We start from the raw sequence: 14,306 nt of genomic DNA on the forward strand, positions 1-14,306 counted from the left end.
ACATGCATTTTCATGTCATTCATTTCACTCTCTATATCCTTATCACATAGCTTATTTGATCTCTCATGTTCTTATGTAACCACATATATATATCACACAACACATAGAACATGTTAAACATATCACATACAATAACATTTTAAGAGTTACTTCTTACCATAGTAACTCGTCAGTGGCTCATCGCAAGCCAATGTTCGTTTTATAAGTACAATTTAAATTGCACTCACCTTAGCCTTGTTTGCTTTGAATCAATCCTAATCATTCGATTGTTCCGGAACAATATTACGCTCTAAATCTACATATCAATACATTGATACATATCAGTATACTAATTACATTAGATATATCTTAAACTATCACTTCTTAGGCTAATAGAAAAGCTAATTTCAACTCTTAATGAAGGTATGCATCGATGCACTTACTTGTGCATCGGTGTACAAAATACATTCGATGTTTTTGTATCAAGGGAGTGCATCGATGCATGCCTTATGCATCAATGCACTAATTGCATTCGATGTTTCTTCTTTAAAGGGTGCATCGATGCACTTTGAATGTGCATCGATACACCTTACCCAGAAATTGTATTTCAAGCCCGAAAATCATCAACTCTTCATTCAATTCTTCTATTTTAAGCCCCTATCATGTCATTAAACTCAACTATCACTTCATAAACCACTTATATCCATATAAACTATCTTTATTTTCTATATCTATTCATGATTCTTAAAATTAAGAATCATACCCAATTTTTCATGTTATCTAAACTTTGATTTAACACTTATAACTTCTTATTCACACCTATGACAAGTCAAATTCCATCTCAACGTTCATTTATTAACTCTTTTTCAGAAATTCACTTTAAAACTCATTTTCTTTAATCTTTTATAACCTCTTCATCTTTTGATTTTAACCCCACTTAAATTTTAGCTAATAATCAACAACTAAGAAATCTTACATTTTCCATGGAGCTTACGGGGAGAAGAAGGAGAAGAAGAAAAAGAAGGAAATAAGCTTCTAGATATTCCCCACCCATATGCTTATCTCTTTAATAAGAGTTAAATATTTTTTTCATAAAAAGACCATTATATCCCTTCCATAATTCCATAATTACCTTTTAATCTAATACTAAAATATTCTTACTTAAATCATTGAACTTTTTAATAAATTATAATTTTGTCACCAGATTTTTGAAAATTTACAATTTGGTCACTAACCCATAATTTGGGATGTTACACAATTAATGGTGTTGATATGATATCTCACTATACTAACATGATAGTTCACGGTAAACCATAAATTCCTAAATTCTCAATACTCAAATCTCTAATTCCAAAGTTTATATTGTCGTTGGCCACCACCAACATCTTCCACCCACCTATCATCGGACCCTCATTGTCAGACATCCTCATTATCATCGCCTCAATCCCATAAATCCTAAACTTAAATCTCTATTTTTTTAAAATTATTAAATTCATGTACCCAAATTCCTAATTCCAAAGTTCATTTCTGCCACCGCGTCGTCAAACACCCTTCACTCGTCGTTGGACCCCAATTACCGGTCATCCTCTTGTCATTGCCCAAATCCCATAAAAGATTTTATGAATTTTAGGATGTTTTATGAAAATAAAAAAATTATGGCCTTTTATTAAGAATTCAAGAATTTTATTTAAAAAAACAGTTAAAGAAAATAAAAAAATTAGAACACATGTCAAATATTGATTGGTTGATCAATTTTTAATAGATTTTTAACAATCTTGTCGGTATTGATCTTAAAATAGTAATTTTAAAAACATTAAACATCTACTTTGATCCAATAAAAATTTTAAACACCTAAAATTTAAATACTTATTTTTCAGTTAAACCTTAATAAATTTATAAACCATCCAATAAAAATATAAACCCTCCTCACGAAAGATCGTTGAATTGCATCTCTCTGTTCTATACCTTAATTATAAAGGTTTAATCATACTCTATAGATATTATCTAGAGGATTATCTTTTATCAAGAAAGAAATTAACCTTATTCATTTACATTTTCTACCTATCACGAATATCTAGTTTATTAATATAACTAATTATCAAATAATTTTTCACCAATAAAATTATATTAAAATACAATTAAATCTTATGGATCGAGATTTCGGTCTATTTCTATCAATATTATAACAAGGGAAAAGGTTTATATATATATATATATTATAGTTTCAATATTTTTTTCTTCTATACAAGTCAAATAAATGAATAATGAATTGTCATATATGTTGAAACCTAGAGTAACAATGCAAGCCCCGTGAATTATACAAGATATTGGATGACGGGCTAAAAGAATCGTTGATGTTCTTAGAGATTACAGATTTTAGCACCAGCGACTACAAAGTTGATTGAACGTTCTTTGATTATGATTGGGATTATTTAAAACATATACTACTTTGTAATCAATTTTAGCTTAATAAAAAAAATAAATCAAAATAAAAAAAGTCACTATATGTTTAAATTTAAAAAAAAATCAATTTAATTAATATTTTTTTAGAATATTTTCCAAAGACATATTTCGGACACGTAAATGCGTGACACTGCCTATTTTCTTTTGACTATAATAACATGAATAAGTTGACAAAACTGTTTACCTATGTGATTCAATTCAATGCATGTTATGTGACCTTTTTTTATCACCGACGAATCAAGAAAAAAAATGAAGCGATCGAAGTCTCCCCCTAAACCATTTAATTTTATGTATATTAAAAATATACAAGTTTTAGGGTTTGAATTGATATCTCTGTTTATATAAATGTTTACCGAATAAATTCAATTAAATAAATATTTTTTAAATTTTAAAATAATAAATATTATTATAATAATTTTATCTTTTCATACCATTATATATTTTTTTAAATAAATTGTTTTGAAAAGTATTAATTAAATTAAAAGTCAAAGAATTAAACACGAAATTGATAAAAAAAAAATAGATATGAATCTTTTAACACTTCATCTATGATCATTTTTATTAAATAATTTTTTATACTTAATATGTTCTTCCTCTTAGATCATGAATATAACATAATCTAATTTATTTTAAATCCTACAAATTCAAAGGTAAGCATAAAATCTCATGTTAAATTAAACATTGTAATCGATTAGCTACAATTGTATATAATTTAACAATGTTTTAATAATAATAATATATATTAATTATGCCGTCAGCTTTTTTTCTTGACGATTTATTCAAACATTTTCTACGTGAAAGGCATGCATTTATGATTAGAGATTGAAGGAGCACGCCGATTACATAAATTTCAAAATTTTGAAGGCTATCGTGTACGAATGTCTAACATTGTGTGTATAATTAAAAAAATAAATAAAACAAAAAGTCTTCAACAAACAGCGAGATAAATGCTTATTATTTTCTATAAATATATTTTTAATAGACAATTTGATAAGCTTTGTCCATTAAGTCTAAAACAAAAATGAAGGGGATCGTGTGCCCAACCTAGGGCTGTAAACGAGCCAAGTCGAGCTCGAGTAGTGTTGAGCTCGACTCGACTCGAAAAGTGTAAAATTGAGCTTGACTCGGCTTGAAAGCTTACGATCTTAAATTTTTTTTTCACTCGAAATCAAAAATTGAAGTTCGACTCAAATTTGAACCCGAACCTTAAATACATGAAAACCTTCTATAATATTTTTTTTAAAAATAACATACAAATGGTAATGTTATTATTAATTTAATTTCAAAAATCCAAAATTTTAATATATTATTTTTTTGATTAGCTCGCGAGATTTTCGAGTTGAGTATCAAGTAACTCACTTGGGCTCGTTAAGAATTCGATTAGAGTATTAATCGAACTTTGAGCGAGTCGATCTCGAGTAGCTTGCGATCTGTCTTGTGTCATTTACAACCCTAGCCCTAGCCACTATGGAATAATTCCCATTATATTTTTATAGATGTACTTTAAAGGAATGATTTAATCAATGATGCCAAAATAGAAGAGGCTTAAAATACAAGATAAGAAAGTTTAGGTACATGATATATATAATTTTTTAATTTCAAAATTGCATTCAAGCCACACAACATGGTCGTCATGAATGAAGTAATTAAGTCGTCAAGGATTGGTTTCCATTAAATCTATATGATCTATAGATATATAAAAGTAGGGTTTGAGTTTTCAATGAATTTGTCGGAGTGCAAATAAGATAACTCACACACTAGCAAGAGTGGTTTTATTACATGCAATCCGTACCACTTTTAACTTGATTCCTTGTTGTATTTGAGAGTTGTTGTATGCTGATATTCCGAGTATTGATGGCAATGAAGGTATAGTGATAGAGTGTAATGGGCTTGTGCGTTAGTTACCCTTCTTTTGCTATCATGTTTTGTTAGGAATTTAGAAGAAAAAAATTTGAGATCAATATGAAATAAGATACACAAAAGAATAATATTTAATGTGAATTGATCTTGGATGAGATAAACAATAATCCACTATATACATAAAGATCACAAAAAAATACAAATACATAATTTTTTTTTTGTGTATGCCAAAATGTGATATATATCCCAAAACTCTCTTCTAACATCTCTAAAAAAATCAACTATGCAATTTGTCCAAGCCGTTTTGTGGTGGTTTTAATGTATTTAGTCTTTGAAGAGCTCGATGTGTGTTTGAAGTCACCAACGTCATTTTTGTTAGGTATGATCAAATACTCATCAATCTTGTTGAAAACATTTTGATGTTTCGATATAACAAATTAAATACTATTAAATTTTAAGATTTTATTCAATTTTAAATCGTATATTCGATTAAATTATTCAAATATAAAAAATATTACTCCAAGTTTTCAAATGTCAATTTTAATCCTTGCTTAAGTGTAAAATTGTGTTTTAGTCTTAAATTATTTTTGAAACAATTTTTACAAAGTATTTCGAACCTTAATCGGGCCAAAAATAGTTTTTACAAGGGATGTACCGATACACTCTTGTATGTACCGATACACCCCCTACATTGAATGTATTTTGTGTACCGATACACAGCTAATGCATCGATACACTCCTGGCTCCGAGAAACATCGAATGTAATTAGTGTATCGATACACATGGGATGTACCGATACACTAGGTCAACCAACGGTCGAAATATTTGAATTTTGCACTGAGTGTACCGATACACCTAGAGAGTGTACTGATACACCTATGCTCCTAACAAATTTTTTATATGATAATTACACTATAACGACTCTATTGACTTCACCAATGATCCCCAACGTTCAGAAGTGATCCAAGGTGTATTTAAACAAGCTCAAGAGCCATTGATCAAAAACAAGAAACAAGAATCAAGAGAGAATCAAAGAGAAAGCACCAAACCTTATTGTTTGAGCATTTCAAGCCAATTTTCCTTCAATATTCATTTTGCTTTCAAGAACACCATTTTGTGCTCAATTGTATTCATTCTTGAGTGTTATTTCTTTGTTCTAGAATTGTGCAAACATCTTGCCTTGTGAGGTTTTCTGTAAGTTTGCAAAATTTGTATTTTTCTCTTTGGGAGAGAGTGTTCTCAAGAATTTGGGGTATAATTCTTGAGCGAGTTGTAAGGTTACTCTTTGTCTTCGAAAGAAAGACAGATTAGTGAATTTGTGGAAAATCCTTAGTGTGGATAGATAAGGTAGTTGACGTAGACTTGGTTGAGAAGTCGAACCACTCTAAATCGTTGTGCAATCTTTTTCAATTTCCTGCAAAAGCTTCCACCAAAATTTTATTGCCAATTCACCCCATCTTGACTATTACATCGATCGATTAACTCAACAAATCTATTCTATGTCTACACTGAGATCATGATCGGATTCGAGAAACAGTTACATATGAAAAAATTAAAACTGCGTCCAAAAGTTAGTACCTGAAAGGAGGTATGCTGTCTATAAAAGGAGGCTACAAAGACATGGTTAATAGCAATTCTAATTATGATGAATAATGATACAAGAAATAATGTGAAATAATAAACATGCATAAGAGCTTAGTTGCGAATGATATAATTCATATGACTAGGAACTTGTTAAGGAGCCAAATTAGGGTCAAATTGAAGTCAATTTGGAGAGTGGCAGTTGATGATGGGAAACTTTGGTCAAATTTATGAGTTAAATTGATATTTTATCTAAAATTTAAGGTTAAAATAATATTTATCTAAAGTTTAGGAGTTAAATTAAAAATTTACTCTTTTTATTGATGATGATGAGATTGAAGAAGAAGATCAACCTATACGAATAAATACTGTTTGAAATAGACAATCACTTCTCTATAGAACACATTCATGAAGAAGACATCATTAGTTTATATAATTTTATCTTTTTTATTTTCATATTAATTTAGGAGGTTTAAAGTTATATTTAAATTTTTTTTTTTATATTTAATATTATGATCTAATTGAATGTTATATTTTTTATATTTAGTTTTTAATGTTATATTTTGTAAATTATTTTATGTTTTTTAATGTTATCTTTTGTAAATAATTTATTCTTTTTTAAATATAAAAAGCAGAATGTGTCTTACAGGTGGACTGTCGGATTAGCATAAGACGCTTCCTACAGAATACGTCTTTGATGAGTCGGATGTCATGTGTGTAAAGCACGTTCTATAGAACACGTCTTATTACCATGTTACACTAAAGAATGACATTTTGATCAATATTGGCGAATAAGTTACAGTTCAATAATTAATCAATTTTAGGGTATTTTTAGGTAAAATCGCCCTACTATGCTACATGCCAACTCAATATTTCTTCTTTAACTAAATTATATTCAAGTGGTAAGCAACTTGATATCGCTTAAACAATGTCTTGAGTTTGAGTTCTTGTGTATGCAGAAAATTCCTATTGGGAGACCCACCAAAGTCAGATGTGCGACGCATGTCGGTCTGGATTAGTCAAAGTGAAACCTTAGAATCGGGAGAGCAACAGAAAAAATATGTTCTCTATCTTTAATTAAATGAAGTATGAAATATAAACGTTATATTTAAAAAGTTAAAATTTATACCATCTTATTTTTTTTAATTTTAAATTGTATTTTAATAATTTACGTAATTAATATTTTGGGTAAACTACTTTTTGGTCAACCATCTATTTCTATATTTTTATTTTGACCATTCAATTATTTTTCTCAAAATTTGTTAAAAACACATTAACATTTTTGTACGAGAAAAGATGGCACACTAAAAACTTGAAGAACATTGAAAACATGTCAAAACCAGAACAGAAATTGGAAGAGCTTTGCAAGCAGATTCATGAGTAGAAGGGTCATTCTGAGTTTCGTCTTCTCCAGAAAAAAAAAGAGCTCTTTGTTGATTAGTAAAGTGACTGACAACCGCAGAAGGCAGTAGAAGGATGATTTCAATAGATTTTTCGGATGTCCAGGTGGTTTTTAATGAAGTATGTATGTCTTTTCTACTCTCAATTAGATGAATATTTATAATGTTTTGGATAAATGTAAGTCAGGAGTTATCTTATTATTGGTATTGATTACAATTCTTAGGGAATGAGAGCTTAGACTAAGAGACCACATGTGTTAATACGTTGTCGTTACACTACAGTAAAATAGGTTTTTTGCGGCATTTTTTTTACTTTTAGCGGCGTTTATAAGCGCCACTAAAAACACATGCGGCGTTAAGACAAATGCCGCAAAAACCGCTTTTAAAAATACCGCCGCTAAAGTTTGCGGCGTTTTTAAACAAAAAACGCCGCAATAGGTGTTGATATTTAGCAGCGTTTTTATGACAAACGCCGCAATAGGTGTTGATATTTAGAGGCATTTTTAGATAAAAGCCGCAATATGTTATGATGTTTAGCGACGTTTTTCTCTAAAACGCCGCAGTAGGTTTTGATGTTTTGCGGCGTTTTTGCTAAAAACGTCAGTAAAGGTCTGTATATAGCGGCATTTCTAGGATACAAACGCCGCTAAATGTATGGTATATTGCGGTGTTTTTTGTTACAAACGCCGCTAAATAACACAGAATTAACATTCCTAAAAATTATGCTTGATTACCCCAAAACTGTTTTTTCAACCTATTCCATTATCCAACAAACAAAACAATAATAACATCAAAACTCTATATCCATAACAAACAACATCAAATCCAATATAATAAATAAAAGTTTTCATTAACGTAATATAAGTTCAGTTAAACAAGGTTCATTATAATGCTCATAACATAAATGAGACTATAATGGTGGATTCTGAGGTTGCGTTTTTTGAATCATCAACATCATATCATTGAGTCGTTTTTCAAATTCTTCACATCTCTGCTGATATGCTGCTTCTCTCTGTGCTGCCGCTGCTTCTTTCTATACTTCCGTTGCTGCTCTAGCTGCTTCTGCTGCTGCTCTCTCTGTTTCCCTTGCTTCATTTTCCGCTTTCAAGTTAGCCATTTGTTGATCCATCTCAGCCAACTTTTCTTTTAAACGATAAACTTCTTGGTGGGAAGATCGAGGCTGTGATGACATGTACTGTGATGAACTGGATCCAAAATATTTGGTGGGAGTAACGAATGATCCTTGACAGCTCACCCGACCATATCTTTCAGGACCCAAAACGTCATTAATAGCTTGGTTTTCAATGTCATCATCATTAACAATACCTTGACTCAAAGTAGTAACATGATACTCCGCCTTTTTCTCCCTCAATTTTTCCTAATAAAGTGAATAATTAATTAAAATAAAAAATGTACTTCCAGTTAAAACCATATTCTAATTCTGAAAAGGTTTAAACCAGCTTTTGCAGCAATGAAGCTAATGACATGCGCAATGCAGAGCTCATAAGCACAAAAGCACTTAAAAGCATTAGAGAAATACAGATTTATTTGATCAGAACCCTATTTAATGCTAGCATAACCAGGCAGAAGTGACAAACTTACTTCGTCAAACATTTATCGAACACATTTTTTGATATTTCGTTAAATTACTTAAAGCTTGAACTTGGATTTGATTTCCTAATTCATATTCAATAACTGTCTAAAACATCATTCCCTTAATTATGAAACAACATTCCCTTAATTACGAAACAATATTCGTGTTCAGTAAAAAACAATTCGTGTTCACTAAAAAACTAATTGCTCGTTAAATTTGTTGAAATAACTCCACTCGAGCATGAGGAAACAAATCTAACAAGGAAAAGAAACTAGAACCCTATGAAGCTTCCAATAGACTAAGAGAACAAAAATTGAACAGAGTTTAGTAACCTTTGAACAGAACTAAGATCTGAAGGCCTGGCAAAAATTAAGTCAACAATGAGCTTTGCCAAATCTGTTTTCCCTCGTTGAAAACTTTCGTTGGAGGTTTAATGCTAAGATCCCTATCTGAAATTTTAGGAGGAATGAACTGCAATGGTTGGTCTTCTCCAACCGCAAACAAATGCCTCTAACTCATGTTGCCCTGACCTAGCACCGACTTCCAAAGAATGAGAATCAAAATGGGAAAAGGAAATCTAGAAAGAAAAATAAACAAGTGATAGATCAACTAACCGTTTGTCCACAAAATTATAAATCCGTAATGAACATATATGGAGAATCAAAATGAAGAGAAGTTGTTGTATATACTAAATGTTTGTTCTCAAGTATGCATTGCTAATTCGAGGAAGAAGATTTGGGGATAAAACAAATAAGGGGTTCGGGCTGCACAATTAGGGATATCTGATTAATTAAAGGACAATTGTGGCGTAAACGCCGAAAAGGAACTACTCCATTATTGCATTTTTTACGAAAACGCCACTAAGGAACTATTCTATTGCATTATTTTTTAATAAACGCCACAAAATTAAGAGTATTTTATGGTTTTTTTAAAAAATGCCACTAAAATATTATTCTTTAGCGGCGTTTTTGGATACAAACGCCGCAAAAGTAAATCTATAACGACGTTTTTTATACAAACGCCACTAATAACCTTTAATTTACATAATATTAGTTCATTTTACAACTAATCATTTCTGCTCTACATCTACTAAATTCACTGATATATGTAGCTTTATATAAGTAACAACAACTATACATTTGAATTAAGACATTAGGTATGCTTAAAAATGCTTAACAACATAATACATTACAATTTAGAAACATTAGAGTTATGCATAAACAGTCTTCACCATATTGTTCAGTTGAATTTAGTTTTGGTCATTCGTGGGGAAAGGATGTAGGAAAGTTGTTTTCCTTGTTTGACGACACATCGTTAAGTTTTTCATCCTTGTAAACTCTATATGGATAAACTCTTCATCTATTTCACTAAATAAATCTCCTACCTCCGGTTCACCAAGAAGGGTCCTTGCGCGCTTCATTGCTTTACTTGAAACAGATAACGACCTTCCACCTATAGTATGAAACTTGATGTAGGTGGCTTGCGAACTGAATAAAAATTAAAATAAATTTAAATAGATGATATAAATGTTTACTTGGAGTAACAGTAGAGGCAACTTCATCTTCATTGAGGATAGATACTACTTTTGCAATTAAAGATTCTTTCAACGCCACATAGTTACCAAATTCAGTTCTAAACATCGGGTATTTATGCACTCCTCTATCATTGTTCTCAATAAGCTTCAAAGATCCTATATGCGTACGATCTATGAAATTTGACCGAGCGTAGAAAAACAAATTATAGCGGCTGAAAGATTCATAAATTATTACCTTCAAGAAGGAGATCGACCATGGAAGGGTATGGAGCAATAGGAGTTCTTTTCGGGTCATCATCGAGTTTCGACGGCGAGACCGGACCGATATCCTCCCAACGATAATTTGATCCATCATCAGAGCAAATACGCCACGTAGACATTCCGACGATAATTTCTCTTAGTCAAGGCAACACTTGCTATTTTTTTCTCAAATACGTTAGCTTTTTGGGTTTTTCCCATTTTCAGAAGACCAAAAAAATAAAAAGATCATTAATGATAAGAGGGATTAAACCGTGCAACTGTGTTATAGTTCGTCGGTGAGAGGCCCGATTTGGTCGTCGGGACATACAAACGACGACGTCGCTTGGAATCGTTTGAGAGCTGTTGTTATACCAGAGAAGAAGCTTCGAGGGAATAAGAGTTTAAATGATTTTAGGGTTTGGGTAGTTGAAAAGGAGGACTATATATTTAACATTTTGCGGCGTTTATACAAAAAAATGTCACTATTGATTACACTATTGTGGCGTTTGTTAAAAAACACCACTATTGATTAACACTATTGCGACGTTTCTCTAAAAATGCCACCATTGATTAACATTATTGCGGCGTTTGTCTAAAAACGGCACCATTGATTAACGCTATTGCGGCGTTTAAGGAATAGACGCCACTATATGTGTAATCTATTACGGCGTTTGTGGTATAAACACCGCTAATTTACCACTCTATTGCGGCATTTTGGCTAAAACGTCGCAAAATTTATACTCTATTGTAGCGTTTGTGGTATAAATGTCGCTAATTTACCACTCTATTACGGCGCTTTTTTGTAAAAACGCCGTTATATGTCAACTCTATTGCATTATTTTTACAACAAACGCCGCTAAAGTATCAATTTGTGGCGCTACGATTGTAAACGCTGCTATATGTTTAACTTTTGTGACGTTTTCTCTCCAAACGTCGCTAAAAATGCCGCTACATATCAATTTTTCTGTAGTGTACGAGAGTATATTTGTAAAGATAGTAGGTGATTGACATAATATTACCTGTAAAGAGTGCTCCACGAATCTGAAAGTTTACATAGATCCTACATTCACGTCCTCAAAGATTCGCACGAATAATATAATCGTTTATATTCATTTATACGAAAGTTCAAGGAGCTGAAAGTTCACAGATAGTAACACTTTTTAAAGCAAAACCATAATCCCTATCCTAGTTTTTGTCATTAATTATAGAAATCAAAACGAACCCTCAACTGAATGACACGAGTTCTGAAGAGAATCAAAGAACCAGTTTTCCCCCGTCGAAGCTGAAGTTTTGCGCCAACTGTTGTGGGTTTTCAACACATCAACGAATATAACCCTCTACTCCAAGTGCTACCACAACCTCCGTGTTGGGGAGGAGCAAGCGTCGAAGGCAAAAGCCGCTATGGAGAAATCCCTTGGTGTCCAAGCGAAAGATGAGATCGTCGTTGAAGAGAAGCTGCCTCACAAGAACAGGTTGTGGTCCTTTCCAGCGACAAAATCCCCAGAGCCGAAGTTGTCGAACAAGTGCTTCATCTGAAGAAAGAAGGTGGGGTTAACTCACTTGACTGGGTTCAAGTGTCGCTACGAGACTACATTCTGTGGTGAGCATCGTTACTTTTAAGCCATATATTTTGAATACTCAAATGATGGATTTAAATTAAATTAATTATTTTATATATTTTTTTAAATTTATTCAATTTATAAAAAAATAATTGATTTTTTTTAAATTGAAATAGAATCAAATTGATAGAATTTTTAAATATTAGAGATTTATTGGGTTATTTCAAGTTATAACCAATTTAATAGGATGTGCAAGTTTTGTGAACTAAATTTGTAACACCTCCAACCCGTACCCGACCCGAATACGTGTCCGAGATGTCACATTGACTTTTTAAAATAATATTCTTACCAAATAACCAAATATTTGAACTTATATTAAGAAAATACGATGATATATTATTGAATTATGTCCGTTATAAAATTTTAAGACAAATATATATTTATGAACAGTACTATACAGTATGAACATTACCGTGAACAGTCATGAACAGTACAATGAATAGTGCTATAGTGCATCGATGCATTGCTACAATCAAAATACATACTTTATCAATTACTTCTGATATGATCTTTTAGCAGAGTTGTTGTTCTTGCCACTCCTATTTATGCTATTCTTGGTTCTTGGTACCTACGTGTAAATCACTTACACGCTAAGTCATAGACTTAGTGAGGCATAATTAAATATATAACAATGAATTCATGAAACATGCACTCTTACCGTTCAATCGTAACATTATAAGCTGCATGTATCCATTACACTACAACATATATGATCATGTCATGCATATATGAAATTTATCATCTTATGCAAGTTTCACTTCACTTTATCTTTGTATTGCCCATGTACATTATTGAGAACATGAGGTAAATGAGTACACTGAGGTTGTGCACGAATGTTATTACACTTATGTCCCGAAGGACCACTATATATGTCCCGAAGGACCACTATGTCCCGAAGGACCACTGTATACCCTCGACTCTTGGCATGCCAATTATACATACAACTCTCATATTAAATAACACGGGCTTAAATATAAATACATTTCTCATTTTCATATATTTTTCATCACTTTTCATATAAACACATATTTCACTTCACATGTACACATATGATCATTTCCATTATTTCACATTCCTGTATTGATTCTCTGACAATTGTATTCTTTCATATAATATCATATTAAAGCATAAACAAATTATGCAAGAAATCATTGTATTCAATATATATATATATATGGATGCATGTACATGAATATGAAATCATGAATTCAACTATAAGAGATAGACTTATCGCAAGTCTTATCTCCATGCAATTCTATCTAGTATGTGTACTCACCTTAGCCTTGCTTACTTTGACTCGATTCTAATCCTTCGATTGTTCTGGAACATGATTACGTTCTATATCTACATAACAATACATTGATACAAATCAGTATACTAATAACATATCCTAAACTTTCATTTCTTAAACTAAAGGAAAGGTAATTTCATTGCTTATTTAAAGTAGATATCGGTACTTGTTGAATGGGTACCGATACCCCTGGCCCAGAGCTCACATTTTCAGCACATTAATTACTTCATTTCAGCTCAATACTTCATATTTCCTCCCCTTTAATAGTCCTAACTTACATACACATGCTTAGCCTCACTAATATTCATTTATCCTATCTTTACCTCAATATCCTCTCCTCTTTATAAAATTCAAGAATCATACTCAAATTTCAACATGTTCTAAATTCAATTCTAGCACTTCTTATGTCTTAACTAGATTGATGACAAGTCAAATCCAACTTCCAAATTCATTTAAACCCTCTTATTCAAAATTTCACTTTGAAACCCATTCTTTTTAATCTTCTATAACTTAAAACTCTTTGAGTTTCTAAGTCCCTTTTTCCTTCTATCATGTTTTCTAAAGCTTCATGAATCAAAACCATACTTGAATTTGAAGGATTAACCAAAAGAAATCAAACTTACCTTGAGCTTGGGTACTTCACGTTTGGGAGAAGAATAAGATGAAGAAAGAAGGAAGAAGGAATGAGAGAAATCTGGAAACATTTATTTCCTACATATGCCCCACGTGGGTTTATAAAATAACC

General features: G+C 31.5%; 1 protein-coding gene across 1 annotated transcript in view; it reads right to left on the bottom strand.

Annotated features, from left to right (window-relative positions):
- LOC120206326 overlaps positions 1-14,306 on the bottom strand; it is a 33,062-nt gene that overhangs the window by 18,637 nt on the left and 119 nt on the right. The window contains exon 3 of the mRNA XM_039206012.1: positions 2,211-2,219. The gene's annotated coding sequence lies outside the window, so the exon portion shown is untranslated. The remainder of the gene's footprint in view (positions 1-2,210; positions 2,220-14,306) is intronic.

This window comes from Hibiscus syriacus, unplaced genomic scaffold, assembly GCF_006381635.1.
Source record: "Hibiscus syriacus cultivar Baekdansim isolate YM2019G1 unplaced genomic scaffold, ASM638163v2 tig00013680_pilon, whole genome shotgun sequence".
In the NCBI taxonomy this organism is placed as follows: Eukaryota; Viridiplantae; Streptophyta; class Magnoliopsida; order Malvales; family Malvaceae; genus Hibiscus; species Hibiscus syriacus.